General features: G+C 34.8%; 1 protein-coding gene across 4 annotated transcripts in view; it reads right to left on the reverse strand.

Moving 5' to 3' along the window:
- The window catches only part of LOC105426915 (phosphatase and actin regulator 2), a 211068-nt gene that overhangs the window by 179248 nt on the left and 17657 nt on the right, over positions 1-14163 (reverse strand). The gene's annotated exons all lie outside the window — the stretch shown is intronic.

Genomic DNA, 14163 nt, shown 5'->3' on the forward strand with positions numbered 1-14163 from the left:
TAAATACAACAGGCCATTAGACACGTCACAAACGTCAGTAAGATCTCCCGATTAATAAAAGCCTCATCAATGCGTATCAAAATCTGCCTCGTCAATGCGTATCAAAATCTGTCACGAGTATAAATATATTCTTGTATATCCCTTAAAAATTTCATGTTTTATCTTTCTGTCCCCGTTGTTGCTTAAATTCTAGATCAATTTGAAAATTACGAATAATTTTTTTAAACGTAAATCAATATACTCCCTAGTACTAAATTGCGTATTCTTTCTTTATCCGTGTGTATTCAATTATTCCAACGATTGAATCATGTTTGCAATTGTAATTGCTACCTATGACAAATGGCAAGCGGAAAGCTTGTCAAATGACTGTCAGTTTCACATGCCTTCTTAAATGCACACGCATGAAGTCATGTATAAGTCCGGAGAGCACATATGGAAAGTGACAATTGTGGGTGTGGCGAATATGAGACAGTAGTGAAATGGCGAAACGTGGAAGGATGACGTGAATATAGTGCGTCTGTCATACTTCAAACGGTCAACGATGAAAACACAGCTACTTTTTTTACAAAACAATTAAATTATATAACTTACAGCTGGACCAAGGACTGATAACTAGTTGAGTTATTTCTAACTTCGAGATACATACCTGAAACAGAAAAATAAAATTTTATCAGTTCATAATATGCAAATTGTTTATTATTAATTTACAGTAAAGATAACAATAATTTCTACATAAATTAAATGTTTTTTTTTTAATTATTGATTGATACAGCATTATTTTTTAATAACAACAACCAGATTTCTCAAAAAAAAAATTTGCTTGTGCCTAAGCAACTTATAATTGGCATGTGTGGTAAACTTCAAAAGATAGACGAGAATTTCTGTCTGTTAGAGCTATAATTAGTAAGTGTTTCATAAATAGCTGCAAGTGTCGTATTTTTTACGACTGCGCGACTGCCGATAAATTAAGTGAATTTATCTCGTGTATGACAAAAGATCGCGCGCGATTTCGAGGCAAGCTTCATTTTCAAAAATCGTCGCGGGGTCCAGACAAATCCTCGGAGACGATGGGCGGACGTACCGAGGTGCGAACATCCGAAGTGGAAGACGGCGGATACAGTATGACGCTTGCTACCACACGTGGTATTTCCGAAGCGTCTAGACTCACTAATTTAAACCGACTCGCGAATCTCCACCGATGGTTGCGGCTCGGTCTGGCCGCTGTCACAACTAAGCCCTGAAATATGAGAAACATTTCGCCGTTTATGCGGGGAATGGACCGGAGTATCGTTTCGTGAAGGTCGCCCGTTAGAAAGTATCCACGTTGCACGCCGATTAATTAATAGTTGGAAATAAATCCTTCGCGTAACTTCGCGCCCGAACTATGAATTTGTATATCTCCATTGTACTGCATCGTGAATTATCAGATAGTCATCTTGAAATTTTAAATACGCCAAGTGCATCACGCACCCGCACGTACACGCTTAAGTCATCTTTCCAAGAAATCGTTGTGTTTTTGCTGTTAAGCCGATTACTTTCTAATTCTAAAAAAATAACAATTTTAATCAACACGCAACGCGGATAATGAATTACGTATTCATTCATACGTATAAATGATCGCGAGGATCGCAGGGAGTGAAAATTGGTAGATTTGCATACAAATATAAATATCGGGCTGGCTCTTAGTCTTCATCTCGTATCCGTAATGCGTCTCACGTAGCTGCGAGAAATCGCGAACACAAGTCTGTTACACGTTTAATCTATGTATATTACTAATGGTATGTAAGACCCGCTTATTTAGAAATTAGTAATTACACACGTTAGAAAGATTGCAAGGGAACATTATGTATATGCACCGTGGACGTATTATCGCGACATTATGTAGGCAATTTTTTTTCTCGTCATGTTGTGCAACATAACGTGCCGTGTATCTCTCTAAATTTTGCCGTCACATTATCATTTTCGAATAGATATGCCACAGCCAGAATGCTGATTATAAATAAAGCTGGTAAATCCGGATTTATCCTTGAATTTTGAAGAGTGAATGTTTCGTCATGGAAATAACCCCAGTCAAATTGCATGAAAATTGACCAACTTATTAATTACGTACGTCAATAGGTCAATACTGCGACGCAAAATATTGCATTGTATCTCAGTTCAGCGGTCAAAGAACCCTCGGTCTCTTGCCGGCACGATGGCAAAGGTCCGCTTGCAAAGTTAAGCGAGCTATAAACTGTCTCTCTCCTGACCCGTCTCATCGATCGCAATAAATTAAGGTCAATCTACATATTCCTAAAAAAGTAGCAATCTCTCGGCGAACGACTTTATTATGTCCGACTTTACTATTGCCGAGGAAATTCTTTGCCGGATGCACAGAGAACTCTTTGTAGAAATTTTCAGCGTAACGATTCACTTGTTTCGGATGATACAGAAAGTATTTCGACGTAAAAAATGCCTCCTCTATTCTATTCACATTATATAATTGAGCGCTCGCGATGCAATATAAGTTGTAATTAATAAATTGATCTTAAGAAATTATTATTAAAATTATTATTATTATTATTAAAATATTTTTCATGTCTTAAACAATTAATTAGACATGGTATTTTATGAATTGTATGCAGACACTCTTTAAAAAATTCTTTAAAAATCTGAACTAATTTAGAAAATCTGAACTAATTTAGAACTTTACGAATTTAAAAATTTTTAGGAAAATTCCTTTTTATTTTGTATATTTAATTTATCTATTTTTAATCTATTTTTAAATTTTTGCCAATTAATGTTACATAAAAAATAAAGACCTATAAGTTAGTTGATGCAATACGATGATGCGATACGATATTTCAAGAGTTCTTCATGAACGAACATAATTTACGTAAAAGTATTATTAATTGTAATAAGAAAAGAATGTCTCAGCTGACCCGAATTATGGAACAATTTGCCATTAAGTGGTAGAGATGTATAATTAAAGTGACACTGCATCAACGACACCCACAGGCGTCTCAAGCAGCTGGGGTTCGTTGCATTTTCGCGGTCCAGCGTGCTTTCGCGTGTTTCTCTACTAAATGCAGCTACTTATGAGACACGAGCAATCGCGCACGAGTTGCACGCCAGACGAAAATATCATACGTGGGAGAGAGATCCTTTCCCAAAATCGCGTTCGGAGAATAGCCACTTCGAGCAATGCAATTTACCGCTTGCACAACACGCGAAACTCAGGTTATAATTAATTAATGCAGAATTCGTCGCGATGTGAATTCTCGATGTTATTAAAATGATATCTAATTTCGATATATAAAACTCGAGAAACAAATATTATGTTTTCATGAAAATTGAAATCAACGTGTAAAAAATAAATGGATCGAGTTTGTTGTAATTTCAGAGCACAAGTTTTTTCGTTTTCATTAAATAAAATAAGTATTTTGTCTTTAAATATTTCTTTCACTACATAATATCTTTCGTCATATATCGTCATATTAAAAATTATACATATTTAGAGTTATTACATGCAGTAATAATAAAACTAAAACAAAAAAAAAAATGTTGGCATCTTTAGTCCTTTTGCAAGATAAACGCCCTGCATCAGGATGGAGAAGATGCCACTCTTTTTCTTTACCTTTAAGGGTGAACTGCACCTTCTCATAAGGCAGAAGATACAGTATAATAATCCTCAAAGGAGTATAAATCTAGAAAGAGTGCGAAAGAAGATAGAGGGAACAACCATGCACAAAAGCACATCTTTCAACAGAAAGAGATGATGAACAAATGGCTAAAAAGCGACCGCCCATCCTTCTATTGGATACCAACGAAGCTTGCTTCACGTGAACAGTGCACAGTGAGCACAGTAACGAAGCGCTATGTTGTATCCGAGCAAACTTTCATTTAGCAGTTAGTTGTACAGTAAATAATAAACAATAATAATAGTAACAGTAATTAATAAACATATACGCACATTGGGTAATATAAACAAACATTGTTTTATTAAAATATCTTAAAAAAAAAAATCATCTATAATCTTCTTATTATCAATAATTTATTAGAAAATATATATGATATTAATCATAATGTAATTTCCAAATTAAATGTAATATATACATATTTAATAAAATAATATATAAATAGATAGAAAATATATATTATTAAAACGTATGTAGCAATAAAACAATATTATGTTGAATGATCATATACAGCAAGTGCAGATTTAAAGTTAAATTTAAATACGGAAACTCTCGCGTGAGAAAAATAATCAAGTTCGTCGGACAACCATCAAATTGTTGGCTAATAGATTCAGATAAGATGTTGTTCGAGACGATAATGATAGGAAATTAATAACGAGAAGGCGGGAATGATGGGCGGACTAATAAAGCGATTGCTTTTCTTATTACCATGTAGATTCAGTTTACCTTCTTCATATAATAGTTATGATTACGAAAATTAAAATTAAAATTATTAGTTAAATTGTTAGTTTGCTTAAATCACCAAAATATTTTTTCTCTTGCTTCTGTTGCATGAAAATAATTCTTTTATAACTTTTATAAACTTAAATAAAGAAATGTATGAAATAACTTCCTAAATTGCACGACGACGATCACATTTATGCATTGATTCTTCTTTCATTAATTTTTTTTAATACGATACATTCTTTTCGACAAATAAAAAATTTTATTTATTTTAACAACACGATGAGAGTCATAGCGAGATGAACGCAGAATTCATAGAATATTCATCGCTATGTTATACATCCGGTTGAGCGACGAATCGTTATATATTTTTATAACCGATGTTTGCACATGACACTAATTGATATACCGCAGCATGTTGCATTTGTCGCATTTATCCAACTATATTTTATCCAGAATAAACAGATACAAACCTATTATTTCGACACGCGGAGAACTATCGCGAATAATCGTTGAATATTCTAGTTGTAAATTATTCAGACCAAGAATAAAAACCATACGTGATCTATTAAATTAACGTATACACAATCTATTAAAAAAATACGTGCTGATCTATTAAATTTTTTATTTTTTTCAATAAACTTGACTATTTACTCGTCTTTTTTTGTATATGAGCAAAAAAAATTCTGTCATCTGATATTGATATTGATCTTCATCAAGTGATCAAAAATTGATCACGTGATGTCTTCATATGCATGTTTTTATCTTCCTTTTAATTACGATAGATGACATTAATTTCTTAGAATTTATTCCAAGGAATTAATGTCATCTATTTTTATTTCATTATTTTACATTGATAAATTGATATCGTTATCTTCCAGGAAATCTTTATTCCACGTCATATATTATGAACATTTTCTTCTCTCACAACGTTAAAAATAGCATTTAATTAATAAAATTTACTTCGAATGCTAGAATTAATCGGATAATTTTCTTTCGCGAGGAAAATATTTTAATCTTTTTATCATCTGATTTTATTTTATTAAAAAACGAAGTGCGTATTATTCGCATTATGATTATGTATTAGTAAGACGTTCCTGTTTATCTCGTACGTGGAAATACGTCAATGCAATAAAATTAATAGCACCCTTTATAATAACATGCTTTATTTATTTTGCATGCATTTTATGAACATGACAAAGACGGATTCATTTTTTGGTTGTAAATAATAAGCTTCAGAATCACAAACCAAAAATAAATAGACGGATTGCATAGGATATACCGAGAAATGATATATTTTTAATTACGTCACATACAAGCATAAAAATCTCTCATATAAATCTCTCTTTTCTTTGCCTTCATGATGTCATGATTGCTTTCATGACGTCAACATTACAACGCTTGATTCTGATAAAAACTTTTTATGCAAAAAATCACAAAAACTAAAAACAACACAATTATGTAACAACACACAATTATGTTAAGAAATCATTTGGTGTCTCAAAATTGATTAGATAACTTAATAATTCAATAAAATTTAATTAAGAGATAAAAATAAAATAGCATTTTTCACCTATCGCATACACATAACTTTTTTACCATTTCGCTCAATTATTATCTCGAGAAACCAATTTATTTTGTATCTATTTTCAACTATAATACAAATTAAATCAGATCATATAACGAGAAAATCCGGCTTTCGTGATTCGTTTTCATCACTGTCATCCTGCGGTCCAGATGACTAAATTTCCTTATACTGAAGGGTTTTAACTCCAGCTTTTCCGTTCTCCTCCATATCATGGAACCTCGCCGGAGAACGACCACGAGGGAAATTCTTCGGATAACGTTCTTGTCATTCAAGAATTCCACGAGCTTCATCGTCGTTTGCGAGACAGCTTACGACGCGGCTTTACAACGCGAGGAAACCAGGAGAGGGCGGTTTGCCATGATCTACGACATATTCTCGAACCTGAATATAGGCCGAATAAGACAAGGTCGTGAGGCTTCAAGACAATCATAAAAAAGATATTTCTTTTATGAAAAAGATGTTCCATTTTTTTGTCTTATTTAAAAAAAAAATGTATATTTTCTTGAATGTCAATTTACGAAATATGGGTCATAAATAATTTTGTTTCTTATTTGAAAAAATAAATTATTACGTGCGATTAAAATAATATATATCAATAAAACCATATAAATCTAAAAAATATATCGAGCATATAAGAAAGCAATATTTCAAATTTTCTTGTAACGCTAGAATATAGTCACGGGTTGTTAATCCGATTCCGCGTCATCAGAGATCAGTGTGAAGATTAAATTGATTAATCTGTTTCTCTCTCTCTCCTCTCTTCAGGTTTCATTCGCCATTCTTTCGTGCAATAAAGGGAGGCGAAGAACGGCGTTCCAATTTGTATGAATCGATCGATTTACAAATGAAAAATCGTGCGCAAGCCGCAAATTTTTTTTGGCCTATTCCTCTCCAATCGTTTTCTTCGTTCCATCGAGCATTCCTCGATAGACTGCTGAATTATTATCGGACCATCATTATTAAACAAAGAAGAAAAAAAGGATATTTCTATAAAGAAACGCTTTATATAATATAACCGCGGCATCCAAACAAAAATGCTGTGAGTTTTCTCTTATCTCGTTCCAAATTCCAAATTTTCTAAGTTTTTCTAAAACGCGATTTCTTACTTTATGTACTCTTATCTGATTACTTTATAATCAATTATTAAGACTAATATTTTATTCAAAATGTGTTATACTTCACTATGTTATACTTCATAATTAAAAGACAAAATGTTTTCGTATTTTAGTTCTTTTTTATTTTTATAAAATTAGAAAGAATAATAAGTTAATAATACGACTAATATTTTCATCATTCATTAATCTAACGATTAAATTGAAATAGTTATTCTTCTCTTCTCAATTATACTTAAAGCGTAAATAGTTTTCTAAGAAAGAATGCGGTCATGGATAAGTTATGTAAAATAGAATTATAAAGAGGAAGATTCTACGGATTTTCCTCTGGAAAAGTTTATGATAGAATTTCGACGGAAACGCTGCGGACTCCTGAGAGCACTTCGGCATCATTGCACATTGAATTCTACAAATAACCGTGGCGAATGCAACGAATTTTCCTGTAGAATGCGCCGCAAAGGATGGATGGATCTACGCGTTCAAGAACGTGGCACGTGCGCGATATTAGTTTTTCGCCGGTTGATGGAATTCATCCTTCTCCTCCTGCTTTTACTTAGCTCGTCCCTGTGCTTTTAAGAGTGAACTGTCGCCGTCGCCGTCGACGTCGCCTGCGTGTTTGCTTTTCTACGTCAAAGAAATTTTTCCGATGAGTCTAGTCTGCAGGCCATACCGGAGAGTTGAGAAGTAATGTTCGGCATAGCGCGAACTTTTCGCGCTATTCCATAGCAAATCTCGCAATCACGTGCGGCAGCGATTTGCTTCTCGGAAAATTGATAAAAGTTCAAGGCGAATCGATGTACAAAATGTATATATTCAGATTTCTCTGCGCTTGTACGTCACCGCTGCCACGAAAAAATTGCATACACATACAAACATTATATACGCATCGCAACATAAAACTCCACTTATTTCTGATACGTAATAAAAGTTTAGATTCAACTCACTCACTACTTTTTATTTGAAATGTCTCGGGAATTCCTTTCTTTTTTTCTTCCCTCGGCTCTATAAGTGATCATTCGCCTGTTTATGTTTTCAGTCCGGAAAAGATAAGGGAGACAAGAAGATCGCGATAAATAGATCCATTTGTACGCGTACATAATACCGTAATTCGAATGCGGAGATAGGAGGACCGAGTGCTCTGGATTTCTGTGATCGCGATATATTTTCCACAACGAAGGAAGCATAAGAGAACGATCGGACTCGATATCATATATTTCTGCATTGGATGCCGTCGTTTCTGGTCCATCGGTCAGAAAACTGCAGCGACTTCTGCCAAGATTGACCAGTCACGGAATAACGGATTAGATTAGATTATCCTCTTCTCGTTGATTATTTATGAGGGTCGCGACATCACCCCGATGCCGGGGATGAGAGGTCAAGAGGAGGGTGGCCTCTGTAATGTGGGAGAACGACACGTTCGCTCGCTTCCGCGGAAACTGTTTTGCGAGTACTCGTTTCGTGAAATCAATGAGCCGCATGCGGCAAAGTACATCTCGCTTCACGGCTGCAAGCTGCAGCTGTATTTGAATTTACCGAGAAACAAATAACCGACGGTTCTCCGCGAGCGGGATACATTCGCTTGGAAAAATACGATTTTAAAATAAAGCGCGCGCTGCGTTTCGCACTATCTGCAAGTCGGTTTTCTCCGGACTTTTCAGGGATAAATTTCTGCAATAAATGCGAGCCCGTAATAACGGAGTGACACGTATTGTTCGTCGCGACAGATGCATTCTTCACTCAGTTGATGCAAGGTGTTCTACGTTCACGTTATAAAGAATATTTCAGAACGTGTATTTTCTTTAAATCAAAAGTATTAGCAAGCGGGAGATAAAGAGCAATTTCTTTCAGAATATTTTTAATCGCAGAAACGTTTCTCTATCATCAGGAAATAAAGTGTTTGAGGGAAATAAAAGTTTGAAAACGTAAATCAAAGAGGAGAAGAACTTTTCCCCGAGTAAATTTAAATAATAACTTTCATTTTAACAAAAATATATATTAAATATCTTATTATTAGCATTAAAAATTGTTTTGAAAATTGAATGGAAAAATTTAACAAGTTATATTGATAACGCGGAAATGTTAATTTCCTACTAAAATCATCTGGAAACATAATCCTATTATCGTTGCATACCTGTTTTTGATATCAAGCGATATCTCTCTACCTCGAAACCGGTGCAAACCGTAACAAATTTCTGCGACACCATTTCATTAAAGGCGATTAGAATCGCGAGACACCTAATCTACCGCACGCGAAACTGCTCTTCATTAAAATCGGTCGTTGCATGGTAGCTCGGAATGCCACAAGGACGTTATCGTTCGTGGTATATTACTATGATTATCGAGCATGCTGCATCTAGTTCTACATCGCCGTACCTTTGCCACGTTCGGCTGCGTAAACGAGTTACCCGCATACAGTGACTGCATACGGACTACAAATCTACAGAGTGACCTGAATAAACGTGTCTCTCATTTAAAAATATTTTACTCTTTTTATAAACTAAATCTCGCATAATTTCCCCGAGTGCTTTGAAAAGTCAATCCAAATAATATAAAATCATATCATGTTACAGTTCAAATACTTATAATCATTATAAGAATAATTGTAATTAGTTACAGTAAGTGTTTAAAAAACTATATCATTCATTTTTCTTATATAAAACAAGCGGTTACCTCTACTTCTTAAATCACTGAATATTTTTCTAACTTTACATTTCATGTCAAGTATCTTATAAATAATAATTTTTTATTTAAGGCAATTTTTTTTATATTGTTTAAATATATTCCGAAAAGTTTGTTTACGTGCATTCTTGCCACCATGTATAATGGGAGTGGAATGCGGCACAAGAAGTGCGAAAGCGCGTTATGTCGTAACCGGTTTCGAGTAACCTGTAGTATTCTAGGACGCCGCACAAGTAGAAAATAAAGAAACGACAGAAAGGAATTCACTTTGCATGCCTCATGAATCAGTTGTTCTATCAGATACTACTAAGCGGAAGGTGGAACATATAAATTAAAAAAGACGTGTCACGAATAAAGTGTAAATACATGTTAAATATAACAAATACTCTAAATATGTATTTTAATTAAAAATCTATAGAAAAAAAATAGAAAACAATTTTTTACAAATATATACTGTAATGTTCGTAGCGTCACTATGATCGCGAAACTGCAGTCAAAGGTATAAATTTAATTGATGGTGGAGATAAGTAAACATTCTTAGAGACAAGTGCGCGCGATCGATACCCGAGTATTACTCGAGTAACTGATTACGCCCTCGTACCCACAGCTCATTATAACGACCACCTAAATTCAAAGAAAGATTTTAAGTCATCGAAATAAGTCTCTTAATGTAATTATACTTTTACAGAGCACTTTCCACCGATTATCAAAGAAATGAGTTATCTCATTTGACGATAAAATCCAATTAGAGACCATAATTGTGCTCGGCGGATACCTCGATTGAGAGTGGAGTGGAAACTCGTTCGAAAAGCCAAACTAAGCGGAACTAACGTTATTTCTCGTTACTGTCGCTTGCAAAAATGTGGTAGAACCACGGATATCAGACTGGAGAAAGAAAATTCCGGCATTTGCCGAGCGAAACGAACTCACACACTTCGTTACTAACACGTAATAAAGTGAAATAGATATGGAACGTCACAATTGCACGATAATCTAAAATCTCAATTCTAAATTTCTGTAACTTCTGATAAGATGCCTCTCTCTCTTTCTCTCTCTCTCTCTCTCTTCAAACTTATTTCTCGTATCATTTTATTCACGAGAGTATATCAGCGCTTAACGCACTGATTATACGACATAACGGTTGTCATTACTTTATTTTTCACTCTACATAGCAATGACTGAGACAGCTATTATAATGGGCAAGAACATAATTATGAATGCTCTTTCACTAACTCCATTACGCTCACTTCAAACTTGAACTAATTACAAGAAGCAGAAAGTAATATCCATTTTCCTCTGGACAGTGAGTTATCGTTTGCTATAAATTTAATTGTTTCTACTGCCGTTTCTCATAAATCATGAAATTTTTTATGACTGATTTACGAAACTTTACAAATACACAAAAACGTACGGTAGCAAAGCTAGGCGAGCTACGAACCGTACGAAGCTGTTATTGAAATAGTTTCACGAACAATATTGCAGCTTATACCGAGATACTTCCCTCTCGCACGTTCAATGGGAAATTCTCAAGGAATAAAGCAAAGATTTTCGAGGCGTATCGTAATAAGCGTTACCGTGAAACTTCGCTCGCGGAATTACTTTATTAAGAGGTGGCCTAATACATAACAAACTGTCGCTCATTGTCATAAGTTCGTAAATTACGTAGACGTTTACTTCTACTCTCGTGGAAGCGCATCTCATCAATATTTTACGAGCAAAAGCGAATACCTCTGTGTACATCATTTTATCATTCGCACGCGAGCTCAAAGGAGCATAAGGAAATACCGCCAATTTTAATAACTATTTTAATAACTATATTTATATTTCAAATTTTTATTACATCTCTGATCGCGCTCTATCGAACCGAAATTTTTCTTTTCTTTTTTTTTTTTTTTTTCACGCATTAAATTATTTTTTCTCGACTTCCGCTTTCGTAAACGACAGCGGCGACCGGTTTCCGATCGCAAAGTCTGTTTATCAATTTCCGTGCGCACTTTGCGCAAGTTTGCGACGTATCATCGTCACTATATCGAGAGTGCTCGACGCTGGAAAATCGATAAACGACACGACGGTGAGTGGAGTGGCGAGCTGTCTTGCGAGAAAAAGCGAGACAAAGCCGAGCGTCCCCCGTCGACGACGATGGCAATGATGTGGTGGTAACTCATCGAGTTTTTCGACGTCGCTTTCCCGCAATATTTCTTGCCTTATTCAATAACCGTGCACTCTATCGCGATATGTTCCGCTCCTATCATGCCATCCACCCCACCGCTTTCATCCCATCCCATCCGCGATCGTCTTATCCGATTATGTCAACGAAACTTCCACGATCAGCAGAAAATGAAGAAATATAAAAGTCAAAACAAGGGAGGACAGCGGGGAAAGATGTACGTAGATTGGCACTTATTTCTCTTAGAACTATCTAGCTCTCGGTTTCACATACTATAGTTTTATTGATAGAGCGCAATAAAAAAACGCAGAATGTTACAGTATCTTGGTCACATGGCTGAAGTGAAAATGTGAGATGGTGTACGAGCGATGTCTACTCCGAAGATGCTCTTATGGAGTACGCTGAAAATATCCCGGACAAAATGACGTCGCTGAAAATTCTGATAAATGGCGACGACGATCCGATAAAAGTAGATATCTACGTAGAATCGGGGTTATGAGAAATTTATGTGCACGGGGTTAACGTCGTTAAAATGTCCAAAAAAAATTCAAAAAATGGACCGACCTTTCTGTAGATTTCACTTAAACGTAGCCTTTGCCACTTAACGCTGAATATCTTGAGAAAATAAAATTTAGACTTTTGTTAAAATAAACTGTTAGGCAAAATAAGGATACAAGATTTGAAATTTAATCACAAGATAATTATGCAATTATATGTAGTATATAATTAATAGTTACATAATATATTCTCCTTTTGAGTGTATTATTTATACAATTCTTCTATAAAAAATATTGTTTGCCTTTCCAGTGATTAGAAAGGCAACATAGAAAATGACGTGTTGTGTTGGGAAAAAATAAGTTAAATTCCCATTGTGATCAAATCTCACACAAATAAAAAGCATAAATCGCTACCTAACTACGAAGGCAAGACTCTAATGCAGTTGTGTGACAGTCATATTGTATCTCGTATATCTAAGCCCGAGGAGTGCTCTCGAGAGTGGCACTTTGAACAACATTGTCTTGGTTTTCGCCGAATGCTCGACTCCGCTGCTCATATCTAAATCTGTATGCGCGCATTTTTTCGTCGTACACATTTCAGTGGTAATAGAGGAGCTGAGTTAGAATCCGAAAAGGCGAAAGGTGCTGCATGACGATATCAAAGGGCCGATTCAGTTTGGTGAGGCAAGAGAAAGCACGAAATGTCAGGCACGAAAGGTGGGAGGGGAGGTGATTTTCCGTGGGGCACAACGATTACATAACAATGAGACATCGCAATGTCAGCGACTCTCCGGGGACGCTCTCAAATGTGGCACAACCCTTCCCTTGATGCAGCCTCTTTCAACACGGTGCAGCGTGCCGAGGGCAACCCGGGAATATCTCGAAGAAATAAAACGCCTCATCGAAAAGTAATACGTACTCTTGCTACGGCCGGAAAAGCGGTGAAAATATTTATTTCAAGACTTTTGAGAGAGTGAATTCCGATACGGTTACCGCTTGGAATAATATTGTAAATTCGTAATCGAGATCATTATGAACATAGTTAGAAAAATATTAGAGTTTTAATATTTAAAAAAAAATATATAATTAAAAAAACTTTTTTCACACATATATTTTATATTTTATATCAAATTTTCAAAACAGTGTTGAAAATAAACTGATCAGCACGAATTTTTAGTTTCGGAAAAAATTTAAAATTTAAAATTTAAAATAAAAAATAGACAATAAAGATTTTCTTAGTGACACGATAAAATATTGTCTCGGTCATTCAAGGTTTAAATCAAGTTAGAATTAAAATTTTGTTACACACATCGAAATGCGTGGGGAAATAATTTTTGTTGAAGTGAAAGAATTTGAAAATTTTATCGATAAAATGCTAAAATAAATATTTATAATATTTCAAAATATAAGAAATTATTGTAATGACAATTATAATTGTTTGTATATGTATCGAATACCGGCATTGAGAATTACTTAATATTCATCTGTAAGATCTAAAAGATCTCGAAAAGAACACTGCATCCCTCGAGAATAATCGATGACCTAAATGCCCATTGTTGTTCGTTGCCAAGTCGACGTAGAAGATATGCTCTTTATTTAGATGAAGTACTCCGTCGGAAATGTTTTGGAAACGATACTGAAATAGGCTATACATGCAATTTACCTCTGAAATTGACTACTTCCGGACGCGACGCGGTAATTTATAAAATATTTAAATATA

This window comes from Pogonomyrmex barbatus, unplaced genomic scaffold (genome assembly GCF_055798465.1).
Source record: "Pogonomyrmex barbatus isolate J1 unplaced genomic scaffold, ASM5579846v1 scaffold13, whole genome shotgun sequence".
In the NCBI taxonomy this organism is placed as follows: Eukaryota; Metazoa; Arthropoda; class Insecta; order Hymenoptera; family Formicidae; genus Pogonomyrmex; species Pogonomyrmex barbatus.